Source organism: Struthio camelus, chromosome 8, assembly GCF_040807025.1.
Source record: "Struthio camelus isolate bStrCam1 chromosome 8, bStrCam1.hap1, whole genome shotgun sequence".
Classification (NCBI taxonomy): domain Eukaryota; kingdom Metazoa; phylum Chordata; class Aves; order Struthioniformes; family Struthionidae; genus Struthio; species Struthio camelus.
Genome location: NC_090949.1, coordinates 10,813,241 through 10,829,088, shown reverse-complemented (window position 1 = coordinate 10,829,088; position 15,848 = coordinate 10,813,241). Strand labels below are relative to the sequence as shown.

At 38.2% G+C, this 15,848-nt stretch overlaps 1 long non-coding RNA gene across 1 annotated transcript in view; it reads right to left on the bottom strand.

The window, feature by feature from the left end:
* Positions 1 to 6,947: 6,947 nt before the first annotated feature.
* The window catches only part of LOC138067985 (uncharacterized), a 150,041-nt gene continuing 141,140 nt past the window's right edge, over positions 6,948 to 15,848 (bottom strand). Inside the window, exon 3 of the long non-coding RNA XR_011142454.1 lies at positions 6,948 to 7,030. This is a non-coding gene — a long non-coding RNA (uncharacterized lncRNA). The remainder of the gene's footprint in view (positions 7,031 to 15,848) is intronic.

The following is a 15,848-nucleotide window of genomic DNA, read 5'->3' as shown; positions in this document are numbered from 1 at the left end:
TTTATATCATAGCTTCTCTTCAATTAAGCTCAATTTAGGTGACCAATACACTTATAGGCAAGGCAAGGCAAGTAGTATTTTACATGACACGCTTATAAAATGAACTATACTTTCTGATGACCACATACAGTTACTATTGGCTTTATATACATCAGCCCTAACACAGAATTTGATTTTAAATATAAAACCTATTTCTTTTTATATATTCTGGTATAATGAAAAGTACACCTCTTAGGCTGCTTAAAGAAAGGCAGTTATGCCCAATCAGCTTAAAGTTCCAAGTTATAAAGCTACAGGAGTGAATCTGCATTTGGCAAATCTCTGGCTGAATCTAACTTCACACGAGTAGAGCTGGTTTCACCGAATCAAAAGAAGGCTGCAAGGAGGGCAGGCTACACAAGTGGGCCTAGTAGCAGTAACAGGGTTTTGATGGGCTTCTTCAGTAGGATTACAAACAGAAGGGTCTGTCCCTAGGTGACCAGAGCTGCAGAGATACACTGAACAAGCCTGGACACCAAAACACTCAGCAGGTACTACAGGAATAGCCAGAGTCTACAGGTGCACATTTTCTATGGAAGATTTATTTGTTTTTTACCTAAGAGGAAACACAGTTTTGAGGTACTAAGAGCAGTAAGAATCTTAAGTCTCAAGGGTAACTACTGAACTGAGAAACAGATAAATATTCAAACTCCAGAGAAATTATATAGTGGTTTGGGGATGCTCTAAAGACAGCTAAGTCACAAAATGACAGATATTAAGCACAAAGAGGATTATCACAGCATTCTCCAGACAGAGACACTCACTTCCATCAGAATGGCAGATCCATGACTCATAACGCAGCAGGACAAGGAGCCAAGAAATTTATTCCAGGCTCTGGAAATGCTATCAAGGAGAGAGGTAACTCGTTCATAGGCATCTTATAAACGGGCACACTCTGATGCAAAGACTAACAAGACTGAAAAATTGATTGGGCAACATAAAAATATGGGGGTAAACATCATACCAAAAAGCCAGGATGAATCCCAGAGGGAACTTGGCAATGTATTTTCAGGAAACTCTGTTAATAAACACAGTGACTCATACACACAGAGCTCTTGACAAAGACAGCGCAAAGACATAACTTAGTATTTGTATGTTTTGTTCAGTTATTTCAAGAATGAAAATTACAGTAACAAATACTATTAGGAATGTTTTATAAATCCGAAAGCAAGATGTATTTAAAGCCTGGAAGGGAGGAGACACCGTGCAATGCTGAGATGTAAGCTCTGCAGATTGATTATATTTAGAGTTCTGAAGATTATTTCTAAACAAAGAAATATAAGGTCTGATTTTTGAGAGGGTTTTTACTTTCTAAGAAAGGTGCCTTGCTTTTAAGGTTCTGACACTAGGCCAGATTGGAATCTTGAATACAAATGTAGGTAACACATTTGGATACCTATCTACTAACTGCTGAAAATCAGAGGTAATATTTGGAAATGTTGACTTTTTTCCATTCTGTAGGATACATCTCTCGAAATATTAGAAAGCATCAATATCACCTTCTTTTTCTCTATCAATCACAGCTATTCTTTAGACTTTTACGATTTCTCTTCAATCATTTTACTTAAAAAAAAGTCATATTTGCAATTTATTTATTGCTGCACTTAGAACTAGATCAAGCTTCTCCAAAGCCAACGGGTACCATTCTTTCTCCTATCTCACGCTTCACGGAGAATAGACTTGGAGCACTGACTGTGTAGAGCAGATTTTAGTCAAGCATGGATAGCCTTGCTGTAACCTAGATCGCTACATAAGCGTTATGCCATGTCAGCAGTCTTACCATGTCAAGATGGACTATCAGGGTATCTTCTTTATGATGGAAATGACAGGGGAAGAGAGGAGGATGCATATATTTGAGGAGAACCCACAGTCTCAAACAAAACAATTACCAGCCTTTGTCAAAACAATGTGGAAAACGATGTGCCAGTATATATATGTATCTGTTAAGCAATTGCTATAGAAGCGGCTCCTTCTGCTGACAGGAGATCCTCCACCTACTCTCCTCACTGGTCCAGAAATGAAGACCCATTCTTTGCCATCTACACAGAACCTAAGTTTTGCTATAATGTAAGAACATAAAAAATCCCACTTGTCAACAGCCTTACGAGAAGCACAGAGAAAAGTAATGCTACCAGTATAGTTAAGAGTGTACGAAGAACAAGGGCACTTAGCCTGGGACTCTCAAAGGTGAAAACAAAGAGGAAAAAAATTGCAGAGACTCTAACCTTAACACTGATCTCAGCTCATAAGCTTTTGAAATAGAAATTCTGTTTCTGAAGATGAAAAGCTCTGACATCGCTGACGAGAGAGTGATGCAAACCTGCCTATATAAAATAACAGGAAACCAGACTCTCGCAACGTTTTCAGGGCCACACTATTTTTTCTACTCTGTTTTGGGGATCCTTTCCACCTTCACAGGCTCGCAGCACAACCTTTTTGGTAAATATCCCCTTGCAGGGGTGGGGACAGGGGATGGATGGGACACAATAGCGGAGGGAAGAGGAGACTGTTACCCTAACATCTTCCACACATTCAGGACAGCTAAACTTGAAACCAAGCCTGCTGTGGGGACAAGCATAATTAGCAGACAACGTGTCACAGACTGTGGAGGAAGTAGATAAATGTTAAGAAAGAAATATTCTACCAGGAGGCCTAGGGCAAGAGGCTCACATTAACGTGAATCAACAACAGGGCACTGAACAAGAAAGGCTTTGTGTGCGCGAGAGTATATAACTATATTTTTCCTCACCACAAATTGGCAAATATAATCCCATGTAAAGTGAAGGATATAATGCTTAAAATGGAACCATAGTCCAAAAAGGAAATATTTTTTGTAGAAGACCCATTTTCTCAATTTCTGGCTATGACTACATATTTAACCAAATCATGATACTGATGTTCACAATAAGATAGCTAAATTAAAACAAACAAAAAAAAAAGAAAACAAAATAAAACCTTACCATGGTATAAAGTTCAGTAAAACACTCTACTGACAAGTACTGCAAACCGGCATATCTATTTCATTAAAACAGAACAGAATTTTAACCACAAAATCAGATTTTCTACTCATTTGCAGAAAAATGCATCAGAATCTTTTACATCATACTGCAACTAGAAAGGATAAAAAGATTGTGATTATTTCTTTTTTTTCCTGAAGCCAAATTTGCACGCTAGCCCTACTTGTTCCTTTTCTCTAGTGTTTTCGAAAAAATATAATATTTACTGTATATTTTCCACAGAAAAGGCAAACCAAATAGCCATAGCAACTGAGCCATGGCAACACTTGCCATCTGAAAGGAAATTGTGCCCTCCTTTCCTTATAGCTCGTGATTAAAAATTAATTTCTTTTTATCTATTAGTGTGATATTAATTATATTTTTTAAAGCCCCAATTTCACAGCAACAGAGGAATGTTTGCCTCGTGCATTCAAAGCATTTTTTTTTGTTTTCAAGAAAAGAGAGCAAATCAGAGAAGCTTTGTTCCATGAGCAATGTTGGGTGTTTGTTCATGCGTTTATTTAAAGCTGCTGTGTTAAAAAGCAGGGGGGAAATTTTAAATGTTATACCGAACCACCTATTTGGCAAATGAGAATTTAGTTAAGCAGTAAAGTTTTCTTAATTTCCTTGCACTATAATTATTCGTGCTATTTGTGAACATGCTGCATCAGGATTTCTCAGTGAACACACAGCATGTGCATCCCTGAACTGCAGCTGACGGACAGCCGTTATTAGCCAGTGTTAAAGGATTTGCATGACCATTGTGCAGCTTTTTTCTTAGCAATACTATTAATATGCAAATTCATATACTCCAATTCACTACCATAATCTCTTACTTTGATTGGCTCTCGTGCTCAAAATTTTCAAGATGTGTCCAGCAACAAAGACACATCTCGGCTTCGCATTTCCCGTCAAATGAGTAATAAACTCCAAGGTCAAACTTCAGATAGTATAATTACCTCATTAACTGAGAACACCCTCAAGTTACCATTTTAATAGCATTAAGGATGCTATTAAAGGGCTATGACCCTTGAGCCGGTCTAGTTCAGATTTCTGTTTCAGGTAGCCAAATGCTGAACCTCAGCACAAGCCAGAAGTTTATTTCTGACCAAGAAAACCATTCTGTGGCTTAATCGGGCTGTGTTTGATGTAAAAGGTGACTGACTTGGCTGATATGGGAACAATTTCCTTGAAGGGTACTCACTGCACAGGCATCGCACTTTCTTGTCTTAAGTCCTCATTATGCAGCAGCACAGTTCACCACTGATACATACCAATGGACGCACACTTCATTTCAAGTTGTATTTCAGGAACTGAAAACACATCAATTCGACACCCTGGTGTTAGGATTCCAGCCCTCCAGCCGGCACAGCCCTTCACGAGCAGATCGTTTGAGCACAGACTGGCTATTCTGGGGCCAAAGCCACCGTCACGGCCCACGCCTGGGGCTCTCCCAACTCCCTGGGGCCCTTCAGACACTCATACTTAGGCAAAAGTTACAAATACTTCAGCTGGTGTAATTTTAAAATGAAAGTAGTACAAAATAGTCAGTCTAGGATTCAAAGAGCAAAACAACCCCCTCAAGCCCCTTTAAGACCCCCCACACATCTGCATCCTCTACGGTGAGCAGTGCTGTGCACTCGTGAGCCAGAGCTATGTCAAGAGGCTAATCAGAGGCCTGGTGTGCTCGTCACACTAAGCACGTTACTGTTTTTACAACGAGGTGAAGCCCTTGCTACTCCATTCGTGAGAAGAACAGATCCTTTAATGTATGTTCTTAAATTGCTCAGATATAATTACATGCTAATTTAATTAAACAAATATACTTCAATTGAGCAGTATTTAGTTTAGCAATTAACTACTGCATGAACATAGTATTTCAGATGAGATGACAAAAATACGTCTTTCCCTATTTACTGTATTCCCACCTTGCTTCTTGAATCACTGTACATTATTGTGTTTCTGTACTCATGTTATTAATCCATCTACCACTTGAAAAAGGTAAAGGTTGAAAAATCTCTGCTTTCTAACCATCTGCATCTGTAGCATGTATCTGTAACGTGAGGCGTTTATCACAGTGCTCCACTAATTTGATGATGTTTGGGAAAAGCCAATAACAACGTTGTAACATTTGAACACATTTGGGCCCGGCACTTAAATTTGATTTTAGCATCTACAAATCTTTAACAGTTAGCATTAAAGACATCTAAATCCCATAAAATCTCATTTAGATGAGAAGCTACTGAGTTCACAAAACCCACTGCAAACCTTAATGGTGATGTACTCAGGTGCTCAGTTACAACAAATTTACTAATCCAGCATTTCGTTGCGTTTTTATCATTGTTGTTTGCTTGTTTTAAATAAACAGTGTCAGAGATGTTACCATTTACATGGCTCTGCTCAGAACTCCAGGCTGTAACAGCAAGTGGGTGATATAAAGATTGTAGATAGCACTTTAACAGCTCAGAGTACTGAACTATTTGTCTCTATTGCTGTCTTGGATTTATTTCACATTTTTGAAAAAGCTTATATACCCTCCTCATTACGATGAGAGTCAAATACAGGAAGGCCTTCCGAAAGAAAGAAAGTAATTGAATCAGCAATCATATCTAAAGACCTTCAGAAATCTTTGCATGCTAAAACGGAAATACATAAGCAATCCTCTATGGAAACGTTTTGAAGCAAGTGTCACATTTTCTACTTCCAAAATGTCTTATCACAGGAGATTTACGCAAGGAACAAGCTTCTCCCTTTCTCCTTTGTGCTCCACTTCAGATTAGGGCTGGGCTTGCCCCCACAATTTTATTGTGAGGACAGTCTACCTCTAAGAGACTGACCAAGATCTAGTAATAGTCTTCCTCATCTTCCTAATATTTCATGTTTCCATTTCTAATAAAGTAGTCAGTGTCAGCTCCAAATAGATCCATCAAAACGTGAAGCAATCAAAGAGAAGTCTCATAGGTGATGTTTTGTATATGTCTGACGCTTCTCACTTAAGTCTATATGAAAAAGTGACTCAGACATTGGTTTCCCGGGACAGGGAAAGGGTCAGACATTCTCCTTTCCCTGTGTAGAGCAAAGGAGAGTTACTGCAGCAAGAGAGACTGCCTAAGCCTTAGCCTTTTCACTGCATGGAAGTATACTTAGTCACTACTTCACAAAATTCAAGGATTGCGCTGGAAATGTCAATTACTGTAGTTAAAGGCATTCTGTAGTACGTTGCCTGTCTTTACTTCCTGAGTCTCCCATCTGGGGATTCAAAAAAATCCAAATAATAATTTAAATAATAATTAGTCATTTCTGTGGAAGTCAGTCACAGCCCAAACTTTGAAAAGAGATCAGTAATCACTAGACAACAGCCAAAATTTGTCAAAAATTACAGCAGACTGATATTTAAAATGAAACTATTTAATTAAAGCAGAAGTAAGATGCCCCAGGCAGACATTTACAGACAGGATGGAACCACTGCATAAATGGAAATGAAGTCATTTCGGGTTTTTCAAATGTATAGGAAGAATATAATCACCTGAAATTAACTCCGCATTACTTTTCTCTTGCATAGCTCTTTCCACGATCTTCTAAAAGGCTCTGTCTGCTGCCTTTTCAATAGCTGGCACAATAAATTTTCTTTCTGAACTAGTATATTATATTCTCACCTTTTTAAAATTCCATCCTATACCGTTTTATTTACATATTTGAGTAGTCAAACGTATGAGTGAGTTTTATGATCAAGGGTTAGCAATGAAATTTTGCCAATACAAAGCACAAACAAAATAAAAAAGAAAGAGACGTTGTGGCATTAGATACTAAATTCAGAGGTTTTCCTAGTGTTTTAAAGAATTTCTCAGATTCATTTTTGGATATAAGTTTTTACTTACATGGTCATTCAGGACACAAAGTGGTGACAACCCACCTCAAACGGTCACAAATGGTTACGCTGGCTCCTGTCAGAATATCTAGTTCTGCAAGTCCTGGAGTTTGTCATCTTCTTAGGTCTGCAAACAAATATACGTATTAGTTATCATCCATTAATAACTCAATGTTATTTTAGTTTACAAGTTCAAGAAAGAAAATAGTATCTTCCTGCGTGTCCATCCACCATTTGAAGCTCAACGCAGCCCTCAACTCCTATAATTGCATTATGAATAAGTGGTTAGTAACAAAGGGCCAGCTACTCTCCCAGCAAAGATGAGCGAGTTCAGGCCATACCCTCCTCAACAGGTGCCATCCCACGGGGTTGCAGCACCCAGGCAGGGAGTGATGGCCCTGGGCTGAGCTGAAATGGAGCCCCTGGGCCACAGGCAGGGTGGGGGAGGTCCAGGTGAGGCTGCCCAGGGCCATTAAGGTCTATTAGGTGCCCTCAAGGGCAGACAAAAGCCAGGTCTAAAGTATAATCGGAAAGGCAGAGGTCAGGTATTCTGAAGACAACTAAAGAGCAAAGAAAGGAACAGAGCACAGTCAAGCAAGAGCCTGTGGGCTGTGTAACAGAGCTTAAATTTTTATTTTTCTGTAAAATTCTTGGGTTATAAAATATTTCTCAGTAAAATAACAATACTTTGCACATCATTTATGCAGTGTCAAAGCTGTATTCTTATTCTAGCACAATTCCCAGTTTTGATTTTCAGCACTGGCATCACTGATTAATTTGCAAGATGACAGACAAGCATTAACATGATAGCATAGCATGTATTTTATTTTCATCATCAGAAGCAGCATGCTAATTCACTAACATCAATTAATTTGGAAAAAAATTCACAATCGCAGTGCCAGCGGCAATTCTATTTCCTTTTATGACAAACACAAAAGCTCATTTTTCTTTTCTCAGAGTAGCCAATGATCCTGAAGTGAAACCCAGACTTATAACCATCACAAAGATTCTCAGACGAACTTTAGACTCCCTCCCCCACCAAGAAGTACGCTAATGTGCAACATGGTAAACTACTTCTTAACAGAAAATACAAACATTTGTCCTTCAGAATTAGGAACAATTACATAAAAAGGTCCTAGCTGCCATCAAACAAACTCTGAAATAAGAAAGGAAAATCAAATAAAGATCCATTACTAAAAATTACGATAGTGTGCGTTATCTGCGTCTTTAGAACACTCACTGACGCTTAATGGTGTGACATCTATATTTGGCATCCTTTCAACATCACATTTATAATACTCCCCTAGACACCTAGTGCTTTTTCTTAATGTCAAATTCTACTTTTTTAATTTTGCTTTAATAGAGTTTTAGAAAAAAAAAGCATTCAAATACTGTCCTGTTCACATGCCAGGCTCATAGTAAGCAGCAAGGTAAAATTCAGCTATAGCTTTATCTATTTCTTTATGTTAGAGCATAGCTAAAGTCTTATATTCATTTGCACAGGGCTGTACTTCTTTCTAGATTCCCTTTTAAAAAAATCAGTTGTTTTCAAAAGGATTCAAAAAGACTTCTGAACCTAAGTGTAAAAGAAGAAACTTTTAAAAAGGCACTGAAAATAAACTTCAATTTCTCTTATGTAAGATTGCCCTCTTTCAGGAATACAGAAACTCACATCATTCTGAAGTGCTACTGGAACTGCTGTGGCTTGGATTGTATCTCACTTCTATACTCAAGAGTGGGACGTGTTCTACTGGTCTTCACTGTGATTTAAGAAATTTAATAATAAAAGTAACTCCTATTTGAAGAAAATCATCAATAGTCAGGGAAATGGTAACAATTAAAACTTCTATCGTGATTTTTTTTCACTACACATGAACTAAATGGGAGTAGGAACCTCCACTGTAAAAGGAATGAAAAATGCCATCCTCTAGAGGTGAAGAAACTAAGCTGCAATCAAAAAGGCAAACCTCTACCACTTGCTAACTGGAATAATTGCGTATGAGCTACTCTTTAAAGACAATGGCTTTATCAGTTTATATCTGAACAGCTAATAGAGGCTCATTGCAAATATATATGTAAGTGCAAGTCCTCTTCAACAAGAACATAAAAATAAGTCTAAGTACAACTGAACAATATAGTGCCTGGGGTCAATCTTCCCTTGTAATGCAACAGCTAGATCCTGAAGGTGATCTTAAGCTTAAGATAGTGGTCTGACCTTGGAGTATACTGAGTATTTTCTATTTCCACGAGGCTGCTCAGCACCTGCAGAGATAACTTCCTAAAATAACTGGGCAGACTGTGCAGTTTTCCTCCCCTGCTTAGAGAACTAGTAGCGAACCCTTGACCCTACTCAAAATATGACAAACATGAATTATAACTAGGCTCTATTTTTCCCTCAGCGCTAGGATGAGCTCAGTTTTACAGACCTCTTCCAATGCACCCAGGAGCTGATTAGGCGTTCTCCACTGAAGGCTGACAGCTCACTGCTGTGTAATAACAGAAATCATTACTACAGCCTGGTTCAAAAGCCACAGTTTTACTCAGACTGCTATAAAAATAGTCTTATCAGAAGAACAGAAGTCTGTGTCACACAGACCTAGTGACAGTTAATTTTAATCATAACCAGACAACTAGAAACAAATGTGAACAAAACCAAGACACTAAGTTGTCCAATGACTCTACGTGGAAGGTAACGTGGTGGTGGGGGGGGAGGAGAGCTCTTCTAGTTTATACTTCTGCTTTAAATATCTCAGATATAAGCTAACGATGGAAAGACTGTTAGCATACCTCTCCATAGCTCTTTTCATTTATATTAAAGAAAGCCAACAGAGAACACCTACTTTGTGATACAACACCAGCAGTTCACAGCAGTGCAGGGAACTGTCTCTGCTGGCAGGCATCTCTGCCTGCTGTCAAGCTTCATTTCTGCACCTCCTGGCTAACTCTTCACTCTACTTCACTGGTTCCCAGACGAGTAGCTGTGACCCCAAGGGAGATCACTGCAGTTAAAACAGGGTCATAAGACAAATAATCATGCGTTTCACAATCAGAAAGTATAGAACTACTGCTCCATTTCTCCTTTTTATTGATCTACTAATGTTCAGTGATGAGACCATCACAGTCTTCCTATAAATCTTTAGGCTCTTTTGTGATGGACCGTTTCAAATCCATCATCAGTATACTTACAAGAGATTACTTCTCCAATAATACTGTTTGCCAAAACAAATAAACCAAAAACCCAGAAGTAGGTTTGCTATGAGGTTTATTTTATTTGAGTTGGAAAAGAATTGAAAAAATATTAGTAAATTCAGCGTCCCTGGATATGTTTAGCTTCTGTTTTCAAAATGAAATTGTCTAATTAATTATTTTGGTTTAAACTTAAGTTTTTAACGCTTGTCAAAAATTTAATTAGAAAAGGACCTTACACACTTAACAACCTGAAGGCAAATGTCTTATTCAACTTAAAAGGAAGATGTAGCCAAAAAAACCCAACAGCTTCAATTTAATTCAAACTTGTTTTTTCATCAATTTCACCACTAAGCAAAAGCATCAATTATTTGCATACCTCTTCCACCTACCTATTTTAAGCCTTCTCGTCCCCTTTATACCCCGTTTAGTCTATCACCAGCCCATTTAAAACAAAGTGGTGGATGCGCCCAGGAAAAAGTCCAGTCACTCTATGTCAGACAATACTTTGTATGCATCCCTGTACTAGCAATAACCTGGGTCTACTTCCCTTTATAGCTGTCTCTTCCTTTCTCTCCCTCTTTTCTTCTCCTTAATCCTATTCGGTACTACCTAGCCACCTGCTCCTACTTAAATTTTTAAGTGTTCTGATTAATTTCCTATGTATTAAAATTCATGCATATAAATATGTACACTTGCAAACATAATGAAGCGCCATTTTGATAAGCAAGCGTTCAGGATCTGTACAGATCTGGGCCAATTTCTCCAGCAGTTGTTACTCACTCCTCTTCAAGCAGAGATCCTCAAACACTTTCATAGTAACAAACAGCTCCAGTTGCTCAAAGAATTATTCGCAGCTGCAGAAGGCATAGCATTAGCTTCTGGGCCTGCAGTTGTGTTCAGTATTTTAATCCTATTGTTCCTGGTACATCAGACGTACCAGACATACAGATAAGGAATTCCCAGCTTGTGCCCACACGGCCTCCCGTCGGCCCCTGAGGTCACGACAAAAACATCACTGGTTTCCGGGATTCAGGGTCAAGCTTTTCATTTAGAGTTCCATTCAGCTTAAGCTCTTAAAATAAAAGACATCCCAAAAATGTCAGTCACTCATTCACTGAAGAAAATCATTTCAGCAATTATTCAGTATTAGCTTAATGGACACGTATTAAAGCCATCAGATATGTTTAATCCCGGACTGCTGAGAACTGATGAGGAAAAGGGAGTCCCTGCAGCAAATCACGTAGCTCAAGCTTACAGAAAACGCTGGAAAGCTGACTGCAAAGCCACTGGGAGGGAACAGCTGAAGACACTTGCAACTCCTTTTTATAGTTATTTTGAAAACATTTTTCCTCCTGGTACTGGACAGGAAGAATCTCTGTTTTTTCCCATGATTACAAACAGAATTTGTTCGCTGCTATGAACATTTGCCCATAGAGAAATAAACGGAAGTAATGCTCAAAAACAGCACAGAACTCACCAGCAGTTTTCTTTAACTTCAATTTATGCTAGTCAATTGAAATTCGGTGTGACACAAAACCAGCCATACGAGGGAAGTAATTATTTCTGAAACCACCTTCCTAGCCCTCTCCCTCCGGAACTCCGTGTCCCGGTGTGAAGCCCAGTACATCTTTAAAAAGGGATTTCACCCCCCGTCTCTCAGGGATGGCTGCAGTTTCCTGCAGCTGGTAGGCAGCGCCTCCGACTCGCTGGGCTGGACTGCCCTTTCAGAGTGACCATCAGTAACTCCCAATCAATTTTCGCACTTTGGTCTTTTTTTTCACAACAGTGCTAAACAGAACACAACTTACTCCAGCTTTCAAAGATGTAAATACAAGGTGAATTAGGTGGGATATATTTGTTGAAATCTGAAATTAGAAGGAAACTTCATCAGAGAACTCTTGGTTTTGAAGAGCTAGCGTTTTGACCTTAATAATCCAGCACAAGCCACGGCAGTTCCTCTGGACCTCATTACTGAGTAACCTGATCATTAAACAGAGTAACTTTTCTACCTCAAAAGAGAAAACAATCTGATGTGATTTAGACTGGTTTAGGTGTAACATAGTGTGGTACAGGAATCTTTCTTTTTAAAGTTATTCCAATTAAGTCATCGATTGCCTAATTAAGTAAAGAATGAAAGATACATAAAATTATTGAATATGGAAAAAGTGGACTATCAAAGGCTTCTTTGGGAAGTATATTCACCCACTGCTACAAAGGAAAATCCATCTTTGTTCTGGAAGTTAGCAGCAATATCCTATGACAAGATTAATGAAAATATTCAAGTCCCTATTCCCAAACATGCCTGGCAGAAACACGTCCTGTCTCTCCTAGAGACACTGCATCTATCAACACTTGGAACAATTTGTCTTCATGGATTTCATTTGCTGTTCTTTTCAAGGACAGAGGCAGTTTCTTCCAAAACAGACCAAAATTTATTCCAGAAAATTTTATTTATTTTTTTCTATAACTTATGTGTTAGCAGGACTGATGAGGTCATTATAAAGATTTTCCATGAGACTGAGTCACACAAGGTACTATTCAAATTAAAACAAATATCAGAAATGATCCTAAATAATAATCAACAACGAGTCTTACATATGTCATTTAAAAAACTGAAAAGTTTAAAGAAATCAACAGAAAATTGCTACATATTTAGGAATGCTTTTTTATTGATACTTATTTTGTCCCTTCTTTTCCGATTTATACTGCTCTCCCAAGAGGGAAATTCTATACGGCCTTTTGCAGCTTTACTTTAATGACCAAACTTTACGGGGCCTTTACTAACAAAAATCTTCTCTGGAAGAATTATCAAGGGTAAAATAGACTCCACATAGTACTCCACATATGAAGAATTCTTTATAATCAAAACAGCCGAAAGATACGATGCATGACAAACAGGTGTTTATTTCCCTTTCCTTTTCCAGTTTCATAAGGCTGTGGAGATTTCTGAACCCATTTCCCCCTCTTCCCTCCCTTTGGGTCAATCTGTATTTGTTCTTGGTTATGTCAACACCAGGGTTCCATTGTCCTAAAGTTTTCCAGCTGATGTTGAAATATATTACATCTTTTTTCACCAGCATGAGTCTTCGAAGTCAAATACATATCCTCAGCAGATGACAAAAGCAGCATAAATGGACTGAAGCTACAACAGAATCTATTGAACATTACAGGTCCCTCCTTATTTAGGTATTTGTTATACACATAATGGGATTAGCTGTAGAAGACGTAAGGTGGAGACTTCCTTTCTAAACAGCTTATGTTCAACAGAAAATAATTTTATATACATAGAAGATTTGGGACAGGAAAAAATCACACAGCACAAGCTTTACAAGAAGAGGCTTCAGCCTCCCAATTTAAACCTGAAATTCTTATTTAGGAGACAGAAAAAGCAGTATTTCAGCTAAAGCCTTTATCTGAAATACAAATGAAACAAATGAATTTACAGAACCTTTCCAGGCTACTACTGGACAAAAAAATTAATCCTCTACCATTTGTAAATTCACTGTTCTTTCGGCTCAGACTACAGAAAAAAGCACAGAATCTTTACAATTAACACAAGAGTTTTTGGGGTTTTTTTTAATATGAGCAACAAATACCATCTTGGCTTCTCTAATTAATATTCACATTTATTAAAATATTCTGAGTAATTTATCCTATGACTAGTTTTTTTCAGCTCCCTATTTCAAACAGTATCACTGTTCTATTTAAAAGGAAGACATGGTAGTACCAAGAAAATGATTTGCCTCATCTGCAACTGAGACTAGACCCCTTCTTGTAACCGGTGCTATCACCCAAAAAACAAATAGAATTTATTGCAGTTTCATCTCTACTGTATCATACTCTAAAACACAAAGGTGACTACTTTTTAGTTTGCCTCTTATATGGCGATAATCTATTTTCCAAGCTGATCACAAAAATGAGAAAAAAATGAAAGTAAAAAAATGTTTAAAGTACTTCTGATTTAGCTGTAGTTTAAGTTATAATATAACCTGTTGTAACTATATAACACACAGTTTAAGTTATATATCGCTTAAGTTATAGATTAGCTATTACATAGTGCAATATGGATTGTGATTTCAGAAGTATATCTACTCCTGCAGAAATGACTGAACTTGAATTTTTATGCATCTAACATTATTCTGAGAACCTATGATGATTTTAGTGATCTTGTGTCTGTATGACAGCCTTTCAAGGGTAAAAGACAAATTAATGAATTATTTTCTAAGTAGTAGAAAAAATACTACTGATAAAAGGTAATTCTGACTGAAACTTTCTTTTGTGTAGTGAATGGAAGTCAATGCCCCCGCTTTTTAATTTCTTGGTTCAGTAAAGTATTTCTGTTTCATCTAAAGACAAAAATATTAATAAAAGTACGTTAGCATCAAAAATGTATCAGTCGTAACATTGCATTAGTGGAAACAAACTCTTTTTTCCCCCCCATAGGTTGATCTAGTCTCCCATAGCATGCTTGTACCAAACAAGGGACTACAAGATGTAGTCCATCTAGAAAGATGGACTACAAAGTTGGTGAAAAACTGGCCGGATTGAGCAGTGGCCAAAGAGTAGCGGCCTGTGGTTCAAAGTGTAGCTGACAGCCAGTTCCAGAGTGGCGTTCCTCACAAGTCAATACTGGGGCCAATGCTATCCAGCTAGGGATAATGGGATGGGATGGAAAACACTCTCAGCAAGGTGACACTCAACTGGGGGCACTGGCTGATATACTGAAGGTTAGGACTCCCAGGCAGAAGGACGCAGAAAGCTAGAGGAATTGGCTGACAGAAACCTCATGAAGTTCAGCAATGGTGAATGCAAAGTCCTGAGCACAGAGAAACTTCACGCACCAGCACAGGTCGAGGACTGACTGGCTAGGGAGCTGCTCTGCAGAAAAGGACCTGGCAGCCTGGTGAACAAATTGAACGTGGGTCAGTAGTGTGCACTTGAAGCAACGAGAGCCAAATGCAAGCTGGGCTACATTAATAAGCCTGCTGAGCAAAGCCAGAAGGCTGAGGGAACAGTTATTCTTCTGCACTCATAAGTCCACACCTGTAGAACTGCGTCCAGCTTACGGCTCCCTAGGACAAGACAGACACTGACATGTTGGAGGAAATCCAGTGAAGGGCAACCAAGAGGGTTAGGGAGATGATAATTATATCATAAATAATGATAATTATTTAAAGAGTCAAGTGAATCTCACTACCTGACTTAGAAGTCAGATAGAACTAGCATTTCTATGACTTAAAAAAACAGTTCCTTACCAGATGCAAAACCACATCACTTGACCAAAGTTAGTGGCTTGGGATTAAGCCCATAATGTAAATACACCTTTTATTATTAAAGAAACTTTCTCCTTCTTGCCTACCTAACCTAAGCATGCAATCTTAGATCAGGCAACGTCCACTTGACTTACAAGAGCAATCAGTCTTGGATCAAAGGATTCCAGCTAATCCTAATTCAACACTTCTCCTTTCAGTTTTGAACATCAATCTTTAAAATAATATTCTAGGGTAAAATCCTAAACCGCAGTTGTGAATCAGTACACAGTGCCCCCCTGAAATTGTAATTTATATGGATCTTTCTACAGCTTTTTAGTCAATAACGTTAATCTTGCCAAAATAGTATCTGCTGCTAGAGTAACCCAACAGGAATTATTTAACTTGCTTTGAATGTAATCCATTGCAAAACCCAATCATATGAACCTCATTCAATCCACTTGAGTAAATTCTCCTGGGGATGCAGCATCATGACAAAATTGATCA